Source organism: Enhydra lutris, unplaced genomic scaffold (genome assembly GCF_002288905.1).
Source record: "Enhydra lutris kenyoni isolate GAN:26980312 unplaced genomic scaffold, ASM228890v2 scaffoldscaffold18, whole genome shotgun sequence".
NCBI lineage: Eukaryota > Metazoa > Chordata > Mammalia > Carnivora > Mustelidae > Enhydra > Enhydra lutris.
The window spans coordinates 20670668-20697604 of NW_019154102.1; the positions used below are offsets into that span (position 1 = coordinate 20670668).

Consider the following 26937-nt stretch of genomic DNA (forward strand, 5'->3'; position numbering starts at 1 on the left):
TTATGCCAATAATCCCCAAATTAGAGTTCTCTTCCTTTCACCGTACTTCCACTAATCGGGGCAGTGCTGGGTGAAGCTAGGACCAGTGTTCCTTTGAGCTGCTGGCACTCCTCCACCCCAGCTCAGACAAAGACTGAGGAAGAAGTGGGATGGAAGTAACAATGAGGACACAACTTTCTAATATTGCCTGTTACCAATCCTATCGCTGGTCTAGACTCTCAGGTCTCTCGCCCTAACCCCGCCAAAGCTATCTGGGTTCAATATTCAGAAACAGTAAGCTGCTTCTTCGAAGCACCCACCACTCCCCGCCCCCCAGATCTACTAAATCTGTGCTCTACATAGGCCCAAGGGCTAGAGGTGATTAACTCAAGACTTGCCCCTGCAGCTTGCCTCTGTATCCAGAATGGAGTGAGGGACTTCGAAGGTGACACAGTAGAAGCCTGGTATATTTTGGTATGATCTATCAGGCCCTTACATGAAGTTTCCCTTCCAAAAATATCCCCCCTACTCCAGACCCACCTGGCACCTAAAATCTCACTAGAGGGCCCTTAAAGTTACTCAGTAGGTTCCCAGAAAAACACAGAGATCTCTTCACTTGGGGTGAGGGTGGAGGATTAGTGAGAAGTCACATTAGAACAACGAATGGCAGCCCTGGAACTGCCAGATGAGGGTTTAGGGATGGCAATCCAGTGGGAAGAGAGTGACGGTGGGCAAGTTGGAGGGTTGGCAGTAGCTATAATAAAAGTGGATTTTCATAGCAAATAGTTTTTAATCACATCAAAATCAATCCCCTCCGCCCTTAGTCATTTCTCCTGTCAGAGGCAGGCAAACACCCCAGGCTTAGCTGAGAAATAAAGGAATTCTCCTCAGGGTCCTCTCCCTGGAGGAGGCCAAGGAAGAGTACAGCCCCTTGGGCCAAGAATGGCAGGAAAAGAACACAGTAAATTGTGGGCTGGATTGCCCAGTCACATGACGGGATCTCGCTGCTTCTTGTCACGTAAACTCTTTTTCCCTCCTCCTCTGGTCTCTCCCTCTCCTCCTTTCCCCTCCCTCTGCTCTGTTTTGATTTGGTTAAAATAGATGCAAACTCTGGTCTTTTCTATTTTTAATACCTAGCCATTACATAATCCACAACGTAATTGCTGACTTGAAAAAACTATTGGCAAGAGTAGAAAATCCCCAGAGTTTTAAACAGGAAAAGGATTATTACAGCACAAAGCCTTTGGCAGTTTTACTGACTGGTAAACCGTCTGTAATCGTCACTTGCCAGTGGAAGTCACATGGGCCCTGGGAAACACTCCCCACCTCAGGGAAAGCAGGCTGGGGGAAGGGAAGAACCATAGCCTAAGCTGGAAGGAGGCTGCTTTTTGTGTCGGGCAGGGGTTGGGTTGGGATGCCCCTGGAGATGGCACTGGGCCCAGATACCAGGCCCACAGGAATGAGCTTCAGGTCACCTGCCCTCCCCAGGCCACCTTTTAACTGCTTTTGTTCCTTGCTGGAGAGTGAAGTCTCCAGCATCCACATCCCTCTTCAATTTCCTGGACCTTCATACATCCTCCAACACACTCCTGAGCAAACCTAAGTGAGAGTGGACTATCCCAGTTAAATATATGATTTTATTAAGACACAGGAGCAAGGAAGACTGCTTGTTAATCACGGAGACCTGACCTACTCCTCTGCGTTCCATTTATTTCCAACCACCATACTATTCGATTCCTCAATAAAATGAGCCAATAAAAATATAATAACTAGAGATTATAAGTACTAGAGATTCTGTAAAGGGTTGGAAGGGGAGATTTTGCCACCCCCAAACATGTCTCTTTGGCATAAGGATTTTTTCTGAGCTAAAAGCAATCAAAACACAGCAAATTTAGGGGATGCCTGGGTGGCTCAGTTGGTTGGGCAGCTGCCTTCGGCTCAGGTCATGGTCCCGGCGTCCTGGGATCGAGTCCCACATCGGGCTCCTTGCTCTGCAGGGAGCCTGCTTCTCCCTCTGCCTCTGCCTGCCATTCTGTCTGCCTGTGCTCGCTCTCTCTCCCTCCCCCTCTCTCTCTCTGACAAATAAATAAGTAAAATCTTAAAAAAAAAAAAAAAATTTTTTTTTAAATTTAAAACACAGCAAATTTAGGAAAAGCTCTTTACCTCCCCCGCCTCAACTGCCTAAATTGACATTGGAAGGGTGCCTATACCAGGACGATATTACCAGAATACTTTTTTACCTAAGAAACTTATCTGCACAAAAGGGTAACCTTCGTTTTCCAAACATCTCCTCTTGTGAATAGCCTTCCTTCCCTTTGTATCCCCAGACCTCAAGCCCTTTCCTTAGCTCAGGATGTTATATAAAACTTCAATTACTTGACTGCCCTTTGGGCCTTATGTTTTTATGGGGCTCCCATATATACAAAATCTGGTTTTCTCCTGCAATCTGTTTTATATCAATTTAGTTATTAGACCATTCTAGAAAGTAAAAAGGGAACATTTTCCCACCTCTCCAGGTTTCACAACCAAATCAAAATTATCCCATTAAGACAAAATTGTCTGTATGTGTGTTGGGGATATCACTAGTGTAGGAGATACAGAGGGGACAGGGATAGCTTTCCCTGATTTTGCCAATTCTGCCACAGTCCCAACCCCAATAATCGAGGATAGCCAGTCCAATTTAGCCACCTAGAGGTGACAATTCCTTCAAAAAAATGTTTGCTGAGGGGCACCTGGGTGGTTCAGTCTGTTAAGGTCAGACTGAGCCCTGGGTAGGACTCTGCACTCAGCAGGAAGTCTGCTGGAGATTCTTTCCCCCTCCCTCTCCCTTCCCCTCTGCTCCTCACCCCCTCACCCCCACCCAACACACACACACACACTCTCTCTCTCTCTAAAAAAATATATTTAAAAAAAATGTTTGCTGAATGCCACACATTTAACTACCTGCTATGGACAAAACAGTGAGCAAAAATCACTGCCCTCATAGAACTACCAGTTCAGTGAGAGAGGTGGACGGTAACCAAAACATTACATAAACATATCATTACAAACCATGATAAAGGCTTACGGAGGGTAAAGTGTAGGGCACTGGGGCATTTAGATCAGGGGGACCTGATAGGGCTTGGGGGTTTCTGGAATATTACCCTAGGGACTTCAGGGTCCTTTTAATTCAGCATGTGACCTTCCTTCCCTTGCCCCTCGATCCCTCCCTCCTTGCTTCCTGTAGTCAATATCTACTGGGTTTCTTCCTATGTACAGAGCATAATGCTAAATTCTTTATATGTATGGTCTCATTTGATTCATATAACAAGCTTACAAGTCAGCACTTTAAGAAAAAAGAGTCTGATGAGAAAAGCCAAACCACACTTTCTAATAAGAACTATATACAATTCATAACATGAATTAAGACTCTACTGGCTGTAGGTGACAAATATCCAAGCACACTTTCAAAAATAAAACAGGAAAGCCTGGAGTCATGTAAATGGCTGGTTAGATCCAGGTGCTCTGGGGTGCCTGGCTGGCTCAGTCCTTGGGCGTCTGCCTTGGGCCCAGGTCATGATCCGTCCTGGGATTGAGGCCTGCATCGGGCTCCCTGCTCAGAGGGAAGCCTGCTTCCCCCTCTCCCACTCCCCCTGCTTGTGTTCCCTCTCTTTGCTGTCTCTCTCTCTGTCAAAAAATAAATAAAATCTTTAAAAAAGAAAGAAAGAAAGAAAGAAAAGAAAGAAAGAAAGAAAGAGAAAGAAAGAAAGAAAGAAAGAAAGAAAGAAAGAAAGAAAGAAAGAAAGAAAGAAAGGAAGGAAAAAAGATCCAGGTGCTCCAAAGATGCCACCTAGGCTCCATCTCCACCTCAGAACTCAGCTTTCACCTGTGTTGACTTCAGCACTCCCGGACCTGGGATGGCAAGATGATCACCAGCAGCCTCAGAACTATGCACATTCCACAGGCTTGGCAACTCAGTTGGAAAAAAAAATGAGAAGTCACTTCTTAATAGTTCTGACAAAAGCCCAGAGTCCTAATTGGCCTGGATTTGAGACCATACCAACATCAACCGGTGTTCTGATTGGCAGTCATGTGTCCTCCATCTAGAGCCAAGGGATGGACCTGACTACACCAGAATCCAGCCTGAGGGACACCTGCGTGGCTCAGTTGGTTAAACGGTGTAGATCCTCCCATCCAATGACCCTCCCACAATTTCTGCAAATTCCCACCAGCTAATGCTCTTAACAGCCTCTTTTGGCTCTGACTCCAGCTCCTGCTGTATTTTTTAATCTCACTCACTGAGGCCGATCTCTTCCTTCTGATCTGAGCTGTCCCAGAGGTGGGACTCAGCTCCCTTTTTTCCATGCTTTATCAAAAAGAAAAAAATACACATACACAAACTGACTCGAAACACTATGTCCTCATCAGACTTTCCTAAGTTATGAAGAGACAGAGGGGCTTTATATTGTTACCATGCTTCGTGGTTCCTTTCCCCTCCCCAGACACTGCTCATATTTGGAAGAGGTCTCCCCTTTGCTCAGGAAACTAAATTCCCCTTATATTATTCAGAGCAACTTAGCTCTCCATCCCCCTTCCTCTGACATCCAGTGACCCATACCTGGAGTCAGCCCCACTGTGAACCATCAGTCCAGGCTCCACGCCTGACCAGCACTGAGGAACAAAAGGAAGTTTTGAAATTCACTCTCTCACCACCACCATTCTATACTGGTGAAGAGAATGGAATGATTTTTCCCCCTAGAAATATGAATTAGGCCACCCCTCTTTCGAACACAACTGGCTAGAGTTGATTTTGGTTTTTTAAATAGGTTTTTATTCTACTGCTCTTTGTAAACTCTCCAGCTCACAGAAAAGCCTATGTTACAAGTCTGAAACAATCCTCACACACCCATGCTGGGGTCTACTGACACTGGTATTATAATTAAAGAAAGTGGTGCTTCTGTCCCATAACTGTTTCCTGTCTTTGAAAGACAAAGAGATTTTTGGCCTTGAGCCAGCCTCTGATGGAATTCTGTTGTTTTCAGGCTTGAGTTCTAGAGCCTGATTCCAATGAGATAGGCAAAACTAAGCTATCTGCTTCAAAGTCTGCTTTCACCTAGGTTGATGGGGGGCCTGAGATCAAGACTAAAACTGGCTGAGAGGCTTCTCCAAAGAAGAGGCAAGGACAAATGCTAGAAGCAGGTTTCCTCCCAAGATTCAGGCTGGCTCTAAGTCTTGCCTCCCTGGGCCGGTCATGTAATTTTCCTTTTTCTTGCAAGGGCAGGAGCAACAAAGCCCTCCAACCAGAGGAGGTCTCAGCTCCTTCAAATGCGTCACAGGCAGGAAGCAGAGAAGCTCTAGAAGGCTGTGAATACCAAAATGTAGCAAATCCTAAGGAAAAATAATTCTGAGCTTTGAATTCCTTTGTTCACACCAAGTGTAATTGCAGACACCATGGCCCAGTAGCCTCCTTCAGGAATTTTTTTAGTTTCTGGAAAGAGAAAGGTAGTGAGAAGTCTTGAAATTCTCAGAGGCTAAGATCAATCTTTACATAAGGGGAAGACAAAAGTTGACATTTCATTCATTAATGTAATTAGAAGAATATAATCTTAATATCTTTTTAAAGACTTTGTTTGTTTGTTTGTTTGTTTATTTATTTATTTATTTGTCAGAGAGAGCGAACACACAAGCAGGCAGAGTGGCAGGCAGAGGCAGAGAAGCAGGCTCCCCACCGAGCAATGAGACTCAGTCCCAGGACCCTGGGATCATGACCTGAGCTGAAGGCAGAGGCTTAATTAACCCACTGAGCCACCCAGGCGTCCCTAATCTTAAATATTTTTTAACCTACAGGAATCCTTTACAAAATTCAAAACAGAATAAATACATTCCAAATCAAATAGCAATGTTTTTTAAAAATAAATGGGAACATTCTACTCGTATTTCTCTATACTTGTTCCTTTCACTGATACAGAAAGTTAACTTCAAAGTTTTCACAGCTGGGGCGCCTGAATGGCTCAGCTGGATAAGTGTCTAACTCTTGATTTCAGCTCAGGTCGTGATCTCAGGGTTGTGAGATTCAGCCCTGTGCTGGGCATGTAGCCTGCTTGAGATTCTCTCTCTCTCTCTCTCTGCCTCCCATACCCACTCATGGATATGTGCACTCTCTCTAAAGAAAAAAAAAGTTTTCGCAGCCACATAGCATTTCACAGTACCCTATTCATGGATATTTACCAAAAGAGTGAACATTCCTATCCAGAGAAGTCTGTGCTCATTTTTTTTTTTAAGATTTTATTTATTTATTTGACAGACAGAGATCACAAGTAGGCAGAGAGGCAGGCAGAGAGAGAGGAAGGGAAGCAGTCTCCCTGCTGAGCAGAGAGCCTGATGTGGGGCTCGATCCCAGGACTCTGGGATCATGACCTGAGCCAAAGGCAGAGGCTTTAACACACTGAGCCATCCAGGCGCCCCTGTGCTCATTTCTTAAATGAAATTCTAGTTTCACCTGGAATGGATGAAATGAATAAGCATTTTCTAAGATGAAATTACAGTTTGCCCTGTTGTGTCTCACCTATTGTATTCTTACCCATGTTCTATTGGGTCTGTCTTTTCCTTATTGATTTATAGAAACCCTTTATAGATCATAGATATTAACCCATCACTTATTACATATATTGCAAAAATTTTCTCCCCGTCTGTTGGCTGTCTTCTAACTTTTTTTTAAGATTTTATTTATTTGACAGAGACAGACACAGCGAGAGAAGGAACACAAGCAGGGAGAGTGGGAGAGGTAGAAGCAGGCTTCCAGCCGAGCAGGGAGCCTGATGCGGGGCTCAAGCCCAGGACCCTGGGACCATGACCTGAGCCCAGGGCAGACACCCAGTGACTAGGCCACCCAGGCGCCCTTTAACTTTGTTTAAGACAGATAGACAGAAGTTGCCAGACAGAAGTACCTCATTTTTATGTGGCAAAAGCAATTAAAAATTATTCAAAAAGTACTGCCACAGGAGCAGTACACCCAAGCTCTGAGCCTCACAGCCTCTTCTGTTGGAGACCACACAATCTTGCTTGGGTTCCTGTGATGAAATGGCTGATTAGGCAATCATTTTCTTTTTTTTTTTTTTTTTTAAGATTTTATTTATTTATTTGTCAGAGAGAGAGCAACCATGCACACAAGCAGGCAGAGGCGGAGAGAGAAGCAGGATCCCTGCTGAGCAAGGAGCCTGATGCGGGACTCGATCCAAGGACCCTGGAATCATGACCTGAGCGGAAGGCAGCAGCTTAACCAACTGAGCCACCCAGGCGCCCCTAGGCAATTATTTTCTGAGCTACTCACATTGGCCAGAGTGGTGGTGTAAATGAATCAAGTAAAGAAGGAGCAAAAAGAATTGTAAAGACTTAGTTTGCTTCCAGCTGTTTGGAAGCTCTTTCTTAAACTGTTGGAATCATGTACTAACAATGTCAAAAGAATTCTGAACCATTAAAAACCCAAACTCAGATAATCTGAGTATCTCCAGACGCTTTCAAACCGTGTGAACTTTAGGGCATTATTTGCTGTCACTATGGAAGGAAAAAATAAATTCCAGACCCCACAGGAATAGAAAGCCTCAAGAGTCTATTGACTTGTAGAATTTTAAGCAAGAAACCTTCACAGTTTCCCTTCAGCCTCTCACAGATTAGCACTGACTCAATCTGATCCTGAACAGTTCAAAAAACCCTCATGGCCAAATGGGATTTTCCCTGCAAAGAGTACTTAGTCCTTACTCCTGCAAACTCCACCTAAAGGCCCAGTACTTTGTAGCGGTTGTTCCACTTGGCCAGAATCTCTCTCCTACCCCCAGTCCACAGCACTGAGGCACACAGTGCAAAAAAAAAAAGTAGGCCTAAAAGGTGCTTCCGGCTTCCCTCCCCCTAGCTGGAACCTGGCCCTCCCTGAGGAACTTGGTTCTGAGCAATGAAGATGCTGCCATAAAATCATTCTTCAGTACCCAGTGGTACCAAGAAGAAAAACAGATAGTCTGTCTCAATGTGTCTTCAAAGCCATTATTCCTACCACTTTACAAAAAAAAAAAAAAAAAAATCCTTCCTTTGCCAACATCTATACCAAACAACTACACTCCTCCTCCCTACTGTTGACTACTGACTTCTTGGTCATCCAGACCTTTGGATCCTTGATCACAGTGTGCTTTACACTCCAAGTCAGACCTTTTGCCTGGTCATGACCTCTTATATCCTTCCATATTTCCACCTCTCCTTGTCTTTTTCTTCTACAGTTTCATTCTTCAACTTCACTGACACTTCCAGCCCCTTGACACCCACCCCCATCATTCTGCTGCCTATCAGCCCTCCTCTGGAGTAACTCTTTTCTCTAACCATCTTAACAATTACCACTCTGCTACCAATATTCTAGACTCCTCTTACTCCAAGTCTTCCACTTGGATCACAAAACACAGCCCCTATTTGAATACAAATGTCCTCTGCTTTAACCCTCAATTGCTGGACACTGCCAAAGTAACCATTAATTCATGAGGGCACTCTTCGTCTAGAATGTCATCATCTCCAACATTACCCTTATCTTCTCCCTCTTAACTAGCTCTTTCCCCCACAGCACAAGGACATGCTGCAGTCTCAAAGCTCCCTAGGCTCTGTGTTGCCCCTTCACTAACTGTCCTTACTTCATAAATAAGCTTCTTGTAAGAGTGGCCTCTCTGTTCATAGCCTGGCCTCCATTCACTAGCTGCAGAGGTACTGTCTCGTAAAAGAGTGGACTGCTCTTATTTTCCAAAGGTCTGTTCTTTGGAAAACTGCTTTAGAGATTAGCAAAGAAGCTTAGTAAAAGGAAATACATTATGTTGCTATTTATTTAGTTTTAATAATATGAATGAAAATAAATTTTAATAATATAAATGAGAATAGATTTATCTTTGTATCAATACTACCTCTGACTAGAGTATAAGCAAGATTATTTAAAGTGTTCTTTAAGGGAGTGGCTCAGTGGGTTAAGCCTCTGCCTTCGGCTCAGGTCATGATCTCAGGATCCTGGGATCGAGTCCTGCATTGGGCTCTCTGCTCAGCAGGGAGCCTGCCTTTCCTCTCTCTCTGCCTGCCTCTCTGCCTACTTGTGATCTGTCAAATGAATAAATTAAATCTTTTTTAAAAAATAAATAAAATAGGGAGGCATCTTTGAGCTCACCGAGTAGACACCATGAGCAAAGCTCACCCTCCCGAGTTGAAAAAATTTATGGACAAGAAATTATCATTGAAATTAAATGGTGGCAGACATGTTCAAGGAATATTACGGGGGTTCGATCCATTTATGAATCTTATGATAGATGAATGTATGGAGATGGCAACTAGTGGGCAACAGAACAATATTGGAATGGTGGTAATACAAGGAAATAGTATCATCATGTTAGAAGCCTTAGAACGAGTATAAACAATGGATGTGTTCATCGGAAGAATCAACTGCTTCCACATGTCCCCTCTCCATAGTACCTGTTTTACTACAATATAAAAATCAGATTGTGTGCATTTTCATACTGAGCTTTTTGTTAAATAAACTTTTATAATAGCCAAATAAATAAATAAGTAAATAAATAAAATAAAGTGTTCTTTAAAACAAAGAAATCTGTTTTCCCAAAACGATCCTGATTCTCTAGATCCAAAAACTAGAAACAATCTGAGTTCCCACAGCATTCGTCTGTATCTGTCATAGCCTACCATTTTATCTCAAGTTATCACAGAACTCTCTGCAGTTAATCCGTATTTGATAAATGAACCAAATTTACAAGTACCGATTATAGACTGGATAATTCTAATCTAATCTATCTAATCCACTAATTAAATCAGGCCATCTAAAGAACCTCTACTGACATTTTGCTTAGTATAAGGCCTTTCTCACACACTGAATTTTAATAAAGTTACATTCAGTCACTTACCTCCTATAAGTTTTCACTTACTTAAATGTACCTTGCAATTTCAAACTGAGGTATTACCTTGTCGTTTTGGGTTCAATCCAAAAGGACTAAGGTAAAAGTCAGTGAGGCAGGAATTACCCAACCCAAGGGCTGTGAGCATTTGAGGAGAAGGAATGCATTCTTCCTCTCCCTAACCTAAAAATACCCCAAGAGGGACGCCTGGGTGGCTCAGTGGGTTAAGCCTCTGCTTTTGGCTCAGGTCATGATCTCAAGGTCCTGGGATTGAGCCCCGAATCAGGCTCTCTGCTCGGCAGGGAGCCTGCTTCCCCCCCTCTCTGCCTGTCTCTCTGCCTACTTGTGTTCTCTCTCTCTCTCTGTCAAATAAATAAATAAAATCTTTAAAGAAAAAAAACAAACAAACCAAGAAATGCTCCTGCAGGGGGAACTGAGACCTCCTCTCACACAATGTCTGTTCCCCTCTGCTTCAGTTCCTCTCAGATAATGTGAATATCAGCTCCTTAGTAAAGGCACAGCTTTGCCCTTGTTGAACCTCCCAAAGTTTGCTCGTATCTAAAACAAGGAAGTTCGCCTAGAAAATCTAAAAAGGTGTTTTGTGTGGTGTGTGTGTGTGTGTGTGTGTGTGTGTGTGTGTGTGTGTGTGTGTTTTAAGGTAGGCTCCACACCCAGCATGGATCCTAAGATCAAGACCTCAGCTGAAATCAAGAGTGGGATGCTTAACCAAGTCACCCAGGTGCCCCTCAAAGGTTTTTTGACGTAAGTAACTGCCGCTACTTACAGTGTAAGAATCAAATTTTATTTTGAAAAGCAGTTCAAAGGAACCCAGTGGTAAATCCTTTCATGATACTGAAGAATCTTCATATTCCAACCATCCCCAACATAGCCATTAGATCACCTAAATGAGACCAATAACTCTCCTTAAGCAGGACACAGAGATTGCTATCAGGAGCTTCAGCCAAAGCACTGACATTCTTGCTTCCCACAGTCCCTCTGAAGAAGCCAGTCCTTAAATCCTTACTGAGGCAGAATTATGGGTGTAGAGGACCATGGTAAGGGTAAAAAGGTGGCCAGGAATACATGCCAGGAAACACAGGGCAGGGCCAGGTAGGTGACAGGCTCCAGTCCCTCTGGAGCCAGAGTCAGAACCTCCCAGTTTGCTTTACCCTCACAGAGGGTGTAATTTCCAGCAAGGCTAAAAATCACCAATGGCACACAGCCAGAGGGCAGGGCCAGGCTGGGTAGAGCAAAAGCCAGTGATGAGCCAGAAAGGCTCCTGATTTAGAAGCTAAGCAATACAGAAGAAGGGTGGTGGAGAGCCTCCCACAGAAGACTTACAAAGTAGTTGCCCTCTTTGGGTAAGATCCAGGTTGCCAACAGGAAATCTCTCACCTTCATGGGCCTCCTCACTTGCTCCAGAAGCTTTCTCAGCAGCCTGATCTTTTTAGAAGGAGAGACCATGTGACTGGGACTCAAGTGACACCAGCTGATTTTGGAAACATCCACAGCTCACAGAGCAAAAACTTCCATGGTACTTGTTTCCTCTCTCCCTAACACAAAATCCAAGTGATAAGACTAGTCTCAAAACCACCCAAGTCAAACTATAGTACAAAGATTGTTCTATACAGCTCAACATGCCTCAGAGATAAAGATTCCTTCAGTCCTTTCCTCACTCGCTCATTCCTTCCTCACATGCTCCAAGCACTGGGCAGCAAGAATGCCTTGCAGAATTCTTAGCAGACACCATTCTAGCAACTGCCCAAGAACCTCTCTAAAGTGGACCTTGTTGGTTCAGAATTTCTGACAGGAGATAACTGCTTTTTGTGTTTATGCTATCAGAACCGGCTAGCTAACATATTTAATTGCATAAATATGATTGTCAGTCGGAAAACTGAAGTAACTTGAGACTTCTGATTTTCTACTGATTGAAGCAGGTCCTCTTAGGATCTCAGCTAGTTAGTACATACATGCATAAGTGAATTAACATGTGATTCCAAAACTAAACAAACTTAATGAATCCACAAAAAAAATTTTTTTCATGTAATTAAATCAGACAAGCTCTTCCCTCATGGGTCTAAGTTGATATACTTCTACTGTATTGCTTTCAAAAAATGAAGCCAGAATTCAATAAACTCTGCTGTAACCAAACTGGCCAAGCTTACTTCCAAAACACCTCAAGCTATTTATGAACAGATTAGGACTTTTTTCCCCCTTAAATCAAAAGAACATCCCACATTCTCTGGTTTAGAGAAATGTCAGGACCTACAAGGGCCAGAGGACAGGACAGTGACTGTGAATAGCATGGTATCTTCCCTGACTCTCTTCTTCCTTCCACCTCTTCACTGTGGGTATCCCTAGCTCCAGATGCTGCTTTTGCTCTAGTCTTTCCCTCCATGGAAGATTCACCTCAAAGAAATGCAAAGTGGAGAAATGAGAAATGGAATTTGAGGCCTGAATACCTGAGTCTAATTCTACTCTCTAACTGAGATTCAGTGTCCATATAAAAGAAGAAAAAAAATAATGCATAGCATACTGGACCCTATTAGCCATGTCACTATACAATGGCCTTCGTAAATTGCAGAGTGACCTTTAAATAATGTTATGGCTGTTGTTTTACTATAGTGATTAATGCCCACTCGTACCTCCCTTCAAGCTCTACTCTCAGATTCCAGTGGAGACCACTGCCATGCACTCCTTTCCACCATCTGTCAAGACTACCCAACAAGAAAGGGAGAACTAGGATAAGACCACTCCTCCCCTAAACATCTCAAGGGTGTCAAATCTAGAGTCCCACTCTTACTTACTGCTTCTACTTTAGAAGTACCTTTTCCTCTAAATGGGAATTCCCAGTCCACAGAATACTTTCTTTTGGATGTAACTCTGGCCCTTCAAATTCAAATCCAAGAAGCAAATCTGTCTCCCCTTTCTAGAAGAGTGGTTCTGGGGCACCTGGGTGGCTCAGTGGGTTAAGCCTCTGCCTTCGGCTCAGGTTAGGATCTCAGGGTCCTGGGATCGAGCCCTGCATCAGGCTCTCTGCTCATGGGGAACCTGCTTTCCCCTTTCTCTCTCTGCCTGCTGCTCTGCCTACTTGTGATCTCTCTCTGTCAAATAAATAATAAAATCTTTTGAAATATAAATTAAAAAAAAATTAAAAAGTGGTTCTCCTTTCCAGTTACCCCTTTCTGTCATGACAAGTAATTTTCCAACTTCACAGGATAGAAACATACCTTGGCATAATATAACTGTGGTTTTGGCCCACCCACCACCCTCAAGTCAGAATCTATTTCCTACTTTTTTTTTTTAAGATTTTCTTTTTTGGGGGACACCTGGGTAGCTCAGTCAGTTAAGCAGCTGCCTTCGGCTCGGGTCATGATCCCAGCATCCTGGGATCGAGTCCCACATCGGGATCCTTGCTCAAGAGAGGACCCTGCTTCTCCCTCTGCCTCCTGCTCCCCCTGCTTGTGCTTTCTCTCTCTCTCTCTCTTGTTCTCTCTCTGGCAGATGAATAAAATCTTAAAAAAAAAAAAAAAGATTTTTTTCTTTTTAATATTGTTTTTAAAATTCATATATTTGACAGGGAAGGAAGGAAGAGAATCTTCAAGCAGACTTCCCGCTGAGCACAGAGCCTGACAGAGCACTCAATCCCATGATCTATGAGATCATGACCTGAGCTGAAAACAAGAGTTGGACACTCAACTGACTAAGCCACCCAGATACCCCTACTGTATGATTTTTTTAAAATACATACATATAGTCATGGATGTATTTATTTCATCTGAAACAGGTTCATATGCTATATATTTTTTCATGCACATATTATAGCCAACTTTATGTGTAAATAATTATAGATTTACTTCATTTATCATTGTATGGATTTACCAGTTTATCTGGCCAATTCCCTACTGATGGCCATTTTGATGGCTTTATAAATTCTGTAGTGACATTTATCCTCAAATATATATCTCTGTACATTGTCCTGGGGATAAATACCTAGAAGTCAGATTGCTGATCTGAGAATGTGTGTACTTCAGGGGCACTTGGATGGCTCAGTCAGTTAAGCATCTGACTTTGGCTCAGGTCCTGATCTCAAGGGTCCTGGGATTGAGCCCTGCATCAGGCTCCCCGCTCAGTGGGGATTGAGCCCTGTGTCACAATCCCTGCTCAGTGGGGAGTCTGCTTGTCTCTGCTTCTCCCCCAACTCATACTCATACTCTCAAACAAATAAATAAAATCTTTTTTAAAAATTTGATACAGGGACGCCTGAGTGGCTCAGTTGGTTAAGCGGCTGCCTTCGGCTCAGGTCATGATCCCAGCGTCCTGGGATCGAGTCCCACATCAGGCTCCTTGCTCAGCAGGAAGCCTGCTTCTCCCTCTGCCTCTGTCTGCCTGTGCTCACTCTCTCTGACCAAAAATAAATAAATAAATAAATAAATAATTTGATACATATTGCCAAACAGAACTTCAGACAGACTGTATTAATTTAAATTCCCAGAGTATGAGTTCCCCTTTCTTCAAACTCTCATGAGCAATAAATACTATTAGTTTAAATATTTGTCAATCTAACAGTTGAAAAATGATGTCTTGGGCGCCTGGATGGCTCAGTCACAGGGCATCTGCTTTCCGCTCAGGTCATGATCCCAAGGTCCTGGGATCGAGCCTCACATCGGGCTCCCTGCACAGCCAGAAGCCTGCCTCTCCCTCTCCTACTCCCCCTGCTTGTGTTCCCTCTCTCACTGTGTCTCCATCAAATAAATAAATAAAATCTTTAAAAAAAAAAAAGAAAGAAAAATGATGTCTCATTTCTTTTTTTCTTTTAAAACCTTTTATTCAATAATGTATACTTTTTAAATTGTAATATGTAACTGCCCATCATGCCATAGATTTCCCCCATGCCCTCACTGTAGAGTCTGTGGTTGGCTAGTTAATGTGGTCTGCTGGTAAAACAGGTGGCTACAGGCTGAGTCAAGGGGGCTCAGGGGAGCAACAATAACTAACAACCATTTTTAACCCTTCACATTTCCTATGCTTTCTGGGTCAGGAGGTGAGGTCTCATTTCTATTTGTGTCTTCTAGATTATAAGGTAAACACCATTTTTCTATGGGTTTTATAAGTCATTAGTATTTGTTCTTCTATGACTTTTGCCCATTTTTTGTTTTTGCTTTTTTTTCTATTGATTTATAAGAGCTTTGTGCACGCTGAGATATGCTGAAAACTAATTTTTTTTTTTTTAAGATTTTATTTATTTGAGAGAGAGGGTACAAGAAAGAACAGAACAGTGTGGATGGGCAGAGGGAGAGGGGGATGCAAAATCCCTACTCAGCAGGGAGCCCAGGACCCCAGGATCATGACCTGAGGTGAAGGCAGCTGCTTAACCAACAGGCCCCAAAACTGTTCTTAACAACAGTTTGTCATCTACTTTTTGTTTATGGTGTTTGTTTTTTGTTTTCGTTCTTTTTGGCTAATACTGTACTTTTTCTTTTATAGTTCCTGCCCTGGGTGTCATACCAAAACAAATATTTTCACGGTGCCTGGGCGGCTCAATCGGTTGGGCATCTTCTTTTGGCTCAGGTCATGGGTGGCTCAGTTCGTTAAACATCTACCTTTGGCTCAGGTCATGATCCCAGAGTCCTGAGCTGGGCTCCCTGCTCAGCTGGGAGTCTGCTTCTCCCTCTCCCTAGGGCCCTTCTCCCTACTTGTACAATCGCTCACTCTCTCTCCCCCATAAAAATAAAATTCTTAAAAAATAAAAATTAGGGGCGCCTGAGTGACTCAGTGGGTTAAAGCCTCTGCCTTCAGCTCAGGCCATGATCCCAGAGTCCTGGGATCAGGTCCCATATCGGGCTCTCTGCTCAGCAGGGAGCCTGCTTCCTCCTCTCTCTCTCTCTCACTGTCTGCATGCCTCTCTGCCTAACTGTGATCTCTGTCAAATAAATAAATAAAATCTTTTTTAAAATAAATAAATAAAAATTAAAAAATAAAAATAAAACAAGAAATGCCTTTTTAAAAAATATTTATTTATTTATTCTAGAGAGAGAGAGAGCATGGACAGAGGGATAGGGAGAGAGAATTTCAAGCAGACTCCACATTGAGCTTGTAGCCTGACACGGCACTCAACCTCACAACTCTGAGCTCATGATCCTGAGATCATGACCTGAGCTAAAACCAAGAATCAGATATTTAACCCACTGCACTACCCAGGCACCCCAAACAAGAAATGCTTTCAAAGGAAAGAAATAATGTAAAAGAACACATCAGAGCTTCTACAAATACTTGGTGTGGCTGAAGAAGTAGATGAACTTTTAATTCAGCAAACCCATTCCAGTAGTCTTTGGAGGTACGGAGGGAAGTTTGGAGAGAGAGTAAAATTCAACTGCTTTGCATAATAGAATAAGAAGTATCTAGAATGCTTAGTGACAATAGAGTTAGGAAGGCTTACAGAGAAGAGATTATAAGAGGCCAAAGCCACACACATAGGTGATAGGAATAATGATGAATCCCTAATGCAGAGGCAGACAAAAATATATATACATATTTAAGGGACAGGGACAGCCAGTATTAGAATTTAAGTTGCTTGCTTTGTGGCAATGTAAAACAATCCCCATTACCCTAAATCTTTAATATAAAGTCTGCTACACACAAAGGCTGTAGCTGGGAGATATTTGAGTTCTACATTTGGGTGAATGTGGATAGAAACAGGAACAGCATGCTTGAGTTGGTAAGACCATCTATAATCTGAACTAATTTAGAAGAAGCAAGAGCTCAAAATTAGAATGACCATAAATACATGAGCTCCCAGGAATTTGAAGAATCTGGGTGAAGGAATGAGACTCTCTACAAGCTGTAGAATGACACTTTGAGCCAAATTTTTAAGGGAAAAGATGGTTCCAACTACCTAATGGGTGATATTAGGATACTCAATCCTCAAAAGCTTTCAAAAAGGACCAAACTACATGATGTTCAGTGGTGATTTACAGAAGAAACGAGTGGGGGAGATGCCAATTACTCTGTTTGCACAAAAGATAAGGTGAGGATTATACCTCAAACCTTCTCCATTCCACATGCTCCCACTGAGGTGTTCTGGTCCCTACCCTACTTAGCATGGTCTACTCTCATCTCTTCCATGAAGCTTTCTCCCCAGGTTTCAGCTGTCAGATGATTCCTTTCCAAAACTTCAATTTTACCAAGAATCTGAACCTCAGTGTAACCTTTATTTGTTCTTTTTTTTTTCCTATTTGTTAACTTATCTATAGAATTCAACTATAGATGCCTTGTAGACAAGAACCCCAACAAGAGAGAGAGACAGAGTGTGTGCACATGCACAAGCGAGGGAGGGTGGGAGGAAGGGACATTCTAAACATATTACATTACACTCAGAGCCTACTTAATTCCTGGTAGGGAAATGGAAGACGGTGATGCAGAAGCAAGTTTACTAATGACCCTGGATGGCAATGCTCCTGAGAACAAAAGAGGAGGAATAGGAATAGGAAGGAATAGAAGAATGAGGGGAAGAGGATGGCATAATGAAAAATACAATTTGGCTTGAGACATGTTGAATTTTAAATACCTATGGGCCACCCACGTTATGATGGTAATAGTGTTTGGCCATCCTGAGTCTGGAACGCAGAAGAGAGATTTAGGTTGGAGAGGGAGATTTAAGAGTTCCTGACATGGGGAGCCTGGGTGGCTCAGTGGGTTAAAGCCTCTGCCTTCGGCTCAGATCATGATCCCGGGGTCCTGGGATCAAGCCCCGCATCGGGCTCTCTGCTCTGCAGGGAGCCTGCTTCCTCCCCTCTCCCTCTGCCTGCCTCTCTGCCTACTTGTGATCTCTGTCAAATAAATAAATAAAATCTTAAAAAAAAAAAAAAAAAGAGTTCCTGACGTATCAGTGATGGCTAAAACCATAAGCACAGGTGATATCACCCAGGGATAATATATATACAGATGGAGGAGAGAAGGAGACTAAAAAGAGAATCTTAAGAAATGTCTTCATGTAGGAAGCCTGTTGGGTAAAACAAGCCTTCCACAGTTATACAAAGTTACAGGTACCACATCTATATAGTTATGTGCCAACTAATACTTATAACAGATGGACCAAATAACTGACTCTACTGAAGACCTCCAAATGCCCATTTCAAGCCCTCTTTCAGTCTTCCTGTAAGCGAGCTCACTCCCTGATCTTCAGTTAAAACTTGAGCGTTTCAGAGGAAGTGGCAAGAATGGAAAAGGGCCCTGGACCAAGGCCCCTGGGGTGGGGTCTGTGGGTAGAGGATGCTAATAACTGGATGAACATCATACCTAAAGGCAGGATCAAAGCTAAGCCTTTGCATATAGTTTATTTCATGATTAGCTCCTACAACTGAGTTAAGATTGGCCAGTAAAGATCTCATTTATGACAGTAAAGACACATACATACATCAAGGTCTCAAAGGGACCTAAAATTTCTTAATCAGGAGTCTTAGAGATTTCTGTCTGCTTCAAGTGGTCTTTTCCTGGCTGTACTGGTTGAGAATGGCATATAGAGGAAGCAACTAGTTTCCTCTTTGGGGACCAGCTCTGCCAGCTGCAGCTCCTGGCTCTTGGTCACCCACCTGGCCAGATTTAAATGATCTCCACCTGCAAGACTGCCTGCCTACAGGGCATGGGTTTATCTCCACTGAAGGGTTGAAAAAAAATAATAGTCTGGACTACCCATGAGCTATAAAGGAGGGATTTCATAGGCAGAACAGAAATTTACAATGCCATAATCATTCCACAAGAATGAGCTCCATCCTACTTGGCACTGATTCTGTAGGCGAAGTTGAAATCCTGAACTAGCCGTAAGACCTGAGACTGATGCTGAGACAAATACTCCCAAAGTAAGATGGAAGGGGGTCTCAGGAGTGCTAGAGAAATCCTGGAAGAGGTCAAACCTGGGCAAAGCAGCCTCAGAGAAGCTTCCTTCTTTGGATCCAGAAGCTGATGATGGCATCACCTCATTCACTACTTCCTGTTTTACTTGGTGGAAAGAGGAAGAAGATCTGAATGTGGGAGAAAGAATGTAGAATCCCTACGTCTTCCCCACCTTAGAGCTATACTCCAGATCAGAGCTGTCCTTACGCAGACAACACAGAGTTAAGCAGTCGACCACATGAAGTGATTCCTCCAGAAAGACTGGTAAACACCAGGTGCTCAGTAGGCATTTGCTGAATGAAGGGCACCAAGAGAGACTTCCTACCTGCAAACAGTGTTTTTTCACTGATTGTCCCATTACCTCCACCTGGAATTCCTCCATTTGATGTCCATTCCTTTAGGATAAAGCCTCATACTATCCAAAACTGTGCTCCACCAAACACCATATTCTGTGAGAGTTTAAAATTCCTTCCAAAAAAAAAAAATGGCTCTTTAGTTAAATAACTTTGGAAAATATTATATTCTCTATCTCCCTTCTGAAACTTTACAAATGCATATTAAAAGCTGTTTTGGGGGCAGAGGCAGTTGGAGAACTAACATGAAATTCAGGACAGAGCCCAACTAAGCTAAGAAGCTTGTTCCGAAAGTACAGCTGAGCAGACTAGCATAACATCCAATTAGCCCAAAAATGAAGAGTAGCAGGCAGAGTTCAGGATAGTCAACAACTGGGAGATCTGTGCATGGGCAAGACTCTACCCACAGAAGCCTAGATGGAACAAAGTCTCTACTGGGGGGATGAAGGGGAAAAAATAAAAGTCTCTAGTATCAGAGAAGGGACCTGGCCTGAGAAAGGCTGGAAAGCAAAAGCCCCAGCCTCTGGTAAGGTGTTGACTGAGCAGACTTATAGTCCTAGACAAGACTAGGGGGTCCAGGCAGGGCAACTGGACGGAGCCTGATGCTCTTAGGAAAAGGCCAAAATAAAGGTGAGATGAAGGAGAGGCAGAACGTAATAGAGCTGTCACTCACAGTATGGTACACCTATCCAGGAGTCCCACCCTGCTGGGAACACTGGCTCCAAAATCCTGGTGATAGCAGATCTAGCTATATTACTAGATCTTCTGTATGGGGCCATGATGGTTGGGAGGGATGAAGGGGTGTATTACATCCAGAAACTCTACAGAGCTGTGCTAATTCCACTAAGGAGGGAGGTCCAGACCCTGTCAAACTTCAGGAGGTGAGAGGTGGAGACTATTCCTAGAAGAGCCTTCTAGGGAAATGTGCTAGAAGAACCCCAGAGGCCTGAACTGAACCAAAACAAAATGCTCTAGACTTGGGGTAGGAACATGGACACTGTAGAAGTTCAAGCCTGAAGTGGAGGGCATCCATGAACCCAACTGTGAGGAGCTGGAAAAGGCACTGAAATTTGAGTTGCTTCTGTCAAAGACTCCCTGGGGGAGAAAAGATGTGAGAATTCAGATCACAAAGGCCGTCTGAAAGCAGTGCTAGATGAAAGATGATGAACAGTGAACTAGAAAGGCTCTCAGGTCAAAAAAGTTGTAGATCTGAATCACAGGTGCTATTCTGGCAGCCTACGGATTAGCTATTTTGGCTCCACAAAGTTATAGGACAAGGGGAAACTGCACCTTTGTGTGGACACCCCAAATGCTTTGTCACTGCTTTTGACATGGCGTATTTTGCTTTCTGGTAAAGCCTATCTCAGCACAGCATATTGGGAAATTAAGACCAGAAGTTGTCTGTGACCAGCAACCTCTGAGGAAGTGCCCTGCCCATGTTGTCATCAGCAGCCTCTTTTGCGCCACCATTTTACATCACTTCTGGGAAGCTGCCTCCTACTTCCTAAGATCTGTGCTGGTCTTGTCTGAGGACATCACAGCAAACCACAGACCCAAAGGTCCTACACTCCTTGTTACATTCTGCTTGTCCGCTGTCCTCCAGCTAACATTCTGCCTGAATACCCAGCATGCTCACAGCAAGTTTCTCCATGCAACACTCCCTCTTGGAATCATGAGCCTCCAACCCCATCACCCTCGGCTGCTTGTCTTCTCAGTCAAAACTGTAAAGAAAACAAAGTGTTTCTTTAGGGACCCAACTTCTCTTTTCAGGGCTTTTATCTCAAACTCAATAGTTTCTCCTTCCTGTCCCTATGATGAGGGCAGAGTGCCCTTTCCTCTCTGTCCCTGACTGAGTTCAGTTCTCAGAAATCAATCACATACACTCACTCACACTTCCATTTACAAAATGCTTCACAGTCAGACCCCTTCCTGGAGTCTCTTCATTTTTAATAGGGTCTCGAAGACTTAAATCAAGGGAAATAAATTTCACTTGTGGAATTCCGAACACTAGCAAAGAGCTAAAGCAAGTCTTTGAGGGGCAACACACATTTTTGGTGCCCCTGAAATGATTCCACTTGACAGTCCAGCTTTGTCTCTTCTTAGTCCATCACCTGACACACTCAAGCTGTCTCCTCTGTCAGCCCAGAGGCCAGGCTCCCCTGGACCTGGGCCAGCATCCAATGCCATCTGGTCTCCCTTAGAAAGGCAAAAGAGAGACACCTCTCGTTTACTCAGTAATAATTCACTGTAATAGTCACATAACAGGTGTCACCAGCTCCAGAACATACAGTAAGGGCACACCACACCCTCACCTCTGCCCCCATCATGGCTTACTCCTTGGGACATATCAACAAATTTTATTTGGAGAACAGGACAGGGCCTCTGAGTCACCAGTGGTGTTTTGACACTTGTAGATTACACTGCAATGAAAACTTACAGGTAAAGAACAAAGGCTTTCTTTTAATCCTCCCCTACGGCCAATTGGTATCCTTCCCACATATGTTGTTGCAGCGTCTCTATATATAGAACCTAGCATCTATAAACAGGATGCTCTGGCTAAACACATCTCAACGAGTAAAACTGTGAGGTAGAGAAAGATGTCATCTCTCCATCTTCTCTCCTCTCCCCAAATCTTGTCAGAGACAGAAGAGCTCTGTGAAAACAGCATACATAGGCTTTGGAACTGGACAGACCTGAGGAGAAATAAATCCTAGCTCAGCCTTTTATTAGCTATCTGACCTTGGACAAGTTACATAACTTCTTTGACCTTTAGCTTGCCCATGTGCAAAAGTGAAGATGATACTTTATTGGTTTGCATTATGATAATTAAATAAGAAAATATATGAAAAGCATCTAATACATGCCTGGCTCTCCAGGGATAAGAGTTTGTTCTCTCCCATCTGGCTCACCATGCACCTGGTGCCCAAATGTTACTCTCTGGCTATCCAAGGCCAAGGTATGTGCCCCACACAAACCTAACCTTCTTTTCCTAAACCTTATTAAAGTTCGCATCCCTTAGATGAACTGATTTAGGGGCACCTGGGTGGCTCTGTCAGTTATATGTCCAACCCTTGACTTTAGCTCCAGTCATGATCTCTGAGACCTGGGATCAAGACCCGTATCAGGCTCCTTGCTGGGCAGGGAGTCTATTTGTCTCCCTCTCCCTGCTCATTCACTCTCTCTCAAATAAATCTTGGGGGGGGGGGGGAAAGAACTGATCTAATCACACTACAAAGCAATTCTGATGAAACGAATTCAAGTAAAATGTAGGTATTAATACTGTATTAATTCGGGGCGCCTGGGTGGCTCAGCACGTTAAAGCCTCTGCCTTCAGCTCAGGTCATGATCCCAGGGTTCTGGGATCGAGCCCCGCATCAGGCTCTCTGCTCAGCAGGGAGCCTGCTTCCCTTCCTCTCTCACTCTGCCTGCCTCTCTACTTATTTGTGATCTCTGTCCGTCAAATAAATAAATTAATTAATTAATAAAATAAAAATCTTTCATTAAAAAAAACAAATACTGTAGGGGCACCTGGGTGGCTCAGTGGGTTAAAGCCTCTGCCTTTGGCTCAGGTCATGGTCTCAGGGTCCTGGGATCGAGCCCCGCATCGGGTTCTCTCTGCTCAGCGGGGAACCTGCTTCCCCCTCTCTCTCTGCCTGCCTCTCTGCTTGTGATCTCTCTCTGTCAAATAAATAAATAAAATCTTTAAAAAAAAAAAAAGAAATACTATATTACTTCTGCGGAAGAGGGGGAGGATTTCTACATTACATTAGAGTTAGGGCACCTGGGAGGCTCAGTCATTAAGCATCTGCCTTTGGCTCAGGTCATGGTCCCAGCGTCCTGGGATCAAGTCAAGATCAGGCTCCCTGCTTGGCAGGAAGCCTGCTTCTCCCTCTCCCACTCCCGCTGCTTGTGTTCCCTCTCTCACTGTCTCTCTGTCAAATAAATGAATAAAATCTTTTTAAAAAAAAAGAAGAAGAAGAGCTAGAGGGGGGCCCGGCTGACTCTGTGCACACCAACTCTTGATCTCAGGGTTGTGAGTTTGAGCCCCTAAACTGGGTGTAGAAATTACTTAATAAAAACCTTTAAAAAATTTTTTGGGGTGGCTCAGTCAGCTAAGCATCAGACTCTTGATTTCAGCTCAGGCTATGATCTCAGGGTGGTGAGATGGAGCCCTGCATTAGGCTCTGTGCTCAGTGTAGAATCTACTTGAGATTTTCTCACTCCCTCTCTCTCTCTGCCTCTCCCCTCACTTGTTCTCACTCTCTAAATAAATAAAACCTTTTTTTTTTTTTTTTTTTTTAAAAACACGAGTTAGATTTCCAAGGTCAGCTGATTCTGGAATCCTGGCTTTTTTTTTTTTTTTTCCTTTTTTAAGATTTTATTTATTTGACAGAGAGAGAGGGAGAGAGGGAACACAAGCAGAGGCACAGGGAGAGGGAGAAACAGGCTTCTCCCTGAACAGGGAGCCCAATGTGGGGCTCAATCCCAGGACCCTAGGATTATGACCTGAGGCAAAGGCAGACACTTAACAACTGAGCCACCCAGGCACCTCTAAATAAATAAAATATTTTTAAAATTTTTAAAAAGAACTAGAAATTCAAATGAAAGAAAGGACATCTAATGATGAGGCTCCCCTAGATCACAGGGGACCAATGTCAGCCTCTCTCTCTACAGGCATGGCCCACATCATTCTCTGTGCTGAAGATGAACCATCAGAGCTATAGGACAGCATCTCAGATTGTCGAATATCACACCCCAAATCAACAGGTCCAGAAAAGAACTTGGGACCTTGGCCATTGCTTCTGCTCTGGCCAGCACACACTGCTTCCTTAGCCAAGAAGTTACAGTGGTGCTTTTTTCCTAGGAAGTTTCCAACACTATTTTAAGCTCTTTGAAATGAAACAGCAACAGAGTTGATTACGGTCACAGCCTTGGAATAGCCTGTAGGAGGCCTGGGCTCTACACTTCCAGAATCATACCTTGCTCCTCTGAATGGTTTCAACAAAGCCAGAATAACAGAGATTAATTAATGGCAGAGTGGGACTGCATCTTCTCAGTGATGCAGGAAGGAGGACCAAAGGGATATTTTTCTGGGGTTTCCACATACAGGATCACAGAAGCAGATTATTACAACTAAAAATGGCCCAAGTGTAATCACTTGGCACAATGCACTATGTTGACTATAAATAGTAACCCAGCATGCAAGTTCCCTGAGGTACTCTTTAGCAGTGTGCATGTTCTACTTGACTTTCTTGGCAAGCCCTCAGTGAGCCCAGGGCATTCAGCCTAGGCTGGGGGGTCTCAGAAGCCAGACACCCCTACAGGGGTGAAAGGGACTGGCTGGCAACTTTAGCAGATGGAATAAAGACGAAATGAAGTCCAAAGGGAGGAAAGGACTGGTCCAGGCAGGATTATCCAAAAGCATGTGCTTAGAAAACTGGCAAAGCAGAGACAGTAATTGCAAATATTTTAAATTATATTTATCTAATTAGTCACCATGATAAAAAACAGAACTTTGCTAGACTTTCCTTATAGTTTGCTCAATTTCCTTATACTGATTCTGTGTTAAATATTGTTTTTCAAATACATATTGAGGGCTGAAAATATGAGGGACATCATAATCTTTCTATTGCTGAGGCCTCTGAAGTTCTTAATCTGGTTGCTGGCTTTATCAAGAAGCAAGGAAAACCAGGATTCCAAAGCTTCAAGGTCAATATTCAGTTCTTCATTCAATAAATACTTCTTGAGGGCCTAGAGAAGTGTCAGGTCTTTGCTCAGTCCTGGGATACAGCGGCAAACAAAATAAATATGGTTCCTGAGTTCCTAGAGCTCAGTCTTGTGAGCGTTGTTAAGAATAGGAGCAGGACTGGGGCATCTGGGTGGCTTAGTAGGTTGAGCATCTGACTCTTGGTTTTGGCTCAGGTCATGATCTCAAGCCCCACCTCCAGCTCCGCGTTCAGGACAGAGTCTGCTTGTCCCTCTTCCTCTTCTCTTCCCCCTGCTCACACTTTCTCTCACTTGTCCTTCTCCCTCTTCTCCTACCCCTGCTCGTGCTTTCTCTCGCTCTCTCAAAGTAAGTAAATAAAATTAAAACAAACAAACAGAAAAGAGTAAGAGCAGGATCCAAAGCAAAAGGTTCATATTGGAAAGTAGGCAAGATTCTGCAGCCAGCAATGGGATGCCAAGGGAGGAGATCCCTTCTGGGATGCCAGCAAAAGAGGCCAGGGGCAAACAAGGAGCTGCTGTTTAGGGGGATGGGCTGGGTCAGATAACATCCTTATCCCCTCCGCTCATTTGGCAGAGAAGAGAGCCACTGTAGTATGTTGGGTTAATCAAGAACAGGTGACCAGGGCCCTCAGAGTCAATGCAGTCATGATGCTGCTGCTTCTCTGCTCACAGCCATGAACTGGTATGTGCCATGTGAGCTGTGTGAGACACCCTGAAGCTCCAAAAACGATCAAGACATGAGTTGCCTACTGACAGGAATTCTAGGAAGTATAGCAGACCAGAAATGGGAAGCATTATAATAACTGCCAGAAGAAGCTGAGTGACCCTCCCCACAACTGTCACCCACATTTCTCTGACATTGCGTGGAAATGAAAAATAAAAGCCTGATTTCACCTGGAAGAGTGGGGCCACAAAGCAACCTGCTGAAATGATCAGGCTACAGCCAGAAGCCCCTGAGAGGAGTTTTGGCTTTAGGGCATGAAATGGGCAAGAATGGGGGAAAGGCTGTGGCCTGCTGTGTTAGAGAAGGAGCCATTCCAGCAGCTCAGTGCCAGCACTACCAGAAGGTGTGATGGCCATTGCGAAGGTGCAGAGCTGACAACAGCAACATCAGGAACTTCAGAGTAAGTGTCCAGCCAGCAGAGCAGCAGCCTAGACAGATCTCAGAGTACCTGACCTCTCTGGGCCTATTTTCTTATCTGAAAATGGAGATAATAAAAGAGCATGTGTTGGTTTCCCAGGGCTGCTATAACAAACACTACAAAGTTAGTGGCTTCCAACAAAGGACATTTATTCTCTCACAGTTCTGGAGGCTAGAAGTCCAAAATCAAGGTTTCAGCAGGACCATGCTCCCTGTGAAGGCTCCAGGGGAGAATCTTTCTTTGCCTCTTCCAGCTTCTGGTGGTTGCCAGTAATCCTTGACATTCTTTGGTTTGTGGCAGCACAACGCCAATCTCTGCTTCCATCTTCACACGGACATCTTCCTCTATGTATCCTGTAAGGACCTATTTAGCAAGAGGCTTTTATTAAAGTTAAACTGTCCCTGCTTCCCTACCCCCAGGGGATTCACTTAAAAACAAGTCCCGGAAACCAGCTTCAGGTAACAAAAGTCCAGACATAAGGGTGGGTCAGGCCAGGTGGAGACATCCTATCAGTAGGGGGTTGCATACTATCTCCCTAGCTACCAAGGAGTAGGGGGCCCCCACCATTTGGAACCCTTTTGGCACCAATCCTAATCAAGGTGTAATAGGCTGGGTCAAATGTCTACTACGGTAAATTGTAACTCAGCTGGTCACCTAGCATCACTGTGGAGTTTCCTGTGTGTGTCACAATTTCATTGGTCACCTGTGCGTGGCCAGGCCCGACCTCATGGTTTTGCCCTTAAAAGCTAGACTGTGAAACAGAGAAGAGTCGCCCTCTCTTGTAAGAGATGCGGCCTCCAACGTTCGGTAAGATTCTTGATGCTTGGTGCTAAATAAAGCTTTGCTTGACCTTCGCTTTGTATCAGTCTCGCTCCTTTAATCACGGACCCATTATTGGGGCATAACATATCCCTCTTCATATAAGAACACCAGTCACTGGAT

At 43.8% G+C, this 26937-nt stretch overlaps 1 long non-coding RNA gene and 1 pseudogene across 1 annotated transcript in view; one reads left to right on the top strand and one right to left on the bottom strand.

Moving 5' to 3' along the window:
- The first annotated feature begins 9131 nt into the window (after positions 1 to 9131).
- LOC111148012 lies at positions 9132 to 9395 on the top strand (annotated as a pseudogene).
- Positions 9396 to 26080: 16685 nt separating this feature from the next.
- The window catches only part of LOC111148013, a 33295-nt gene continuing 32438 nt past the window's right edge, over positions 26081 to 26937 (bottom strand). Inside the window, exon 5 of the long non-coding RNA XR_002640667.1 lies at positions 26081 to 26358. This is a non-coding gene — a long non-coding RNA (uncharacterized LOC111148013). The remainder of the gene's footprint in view (positions 26359 to 26937) is intronic.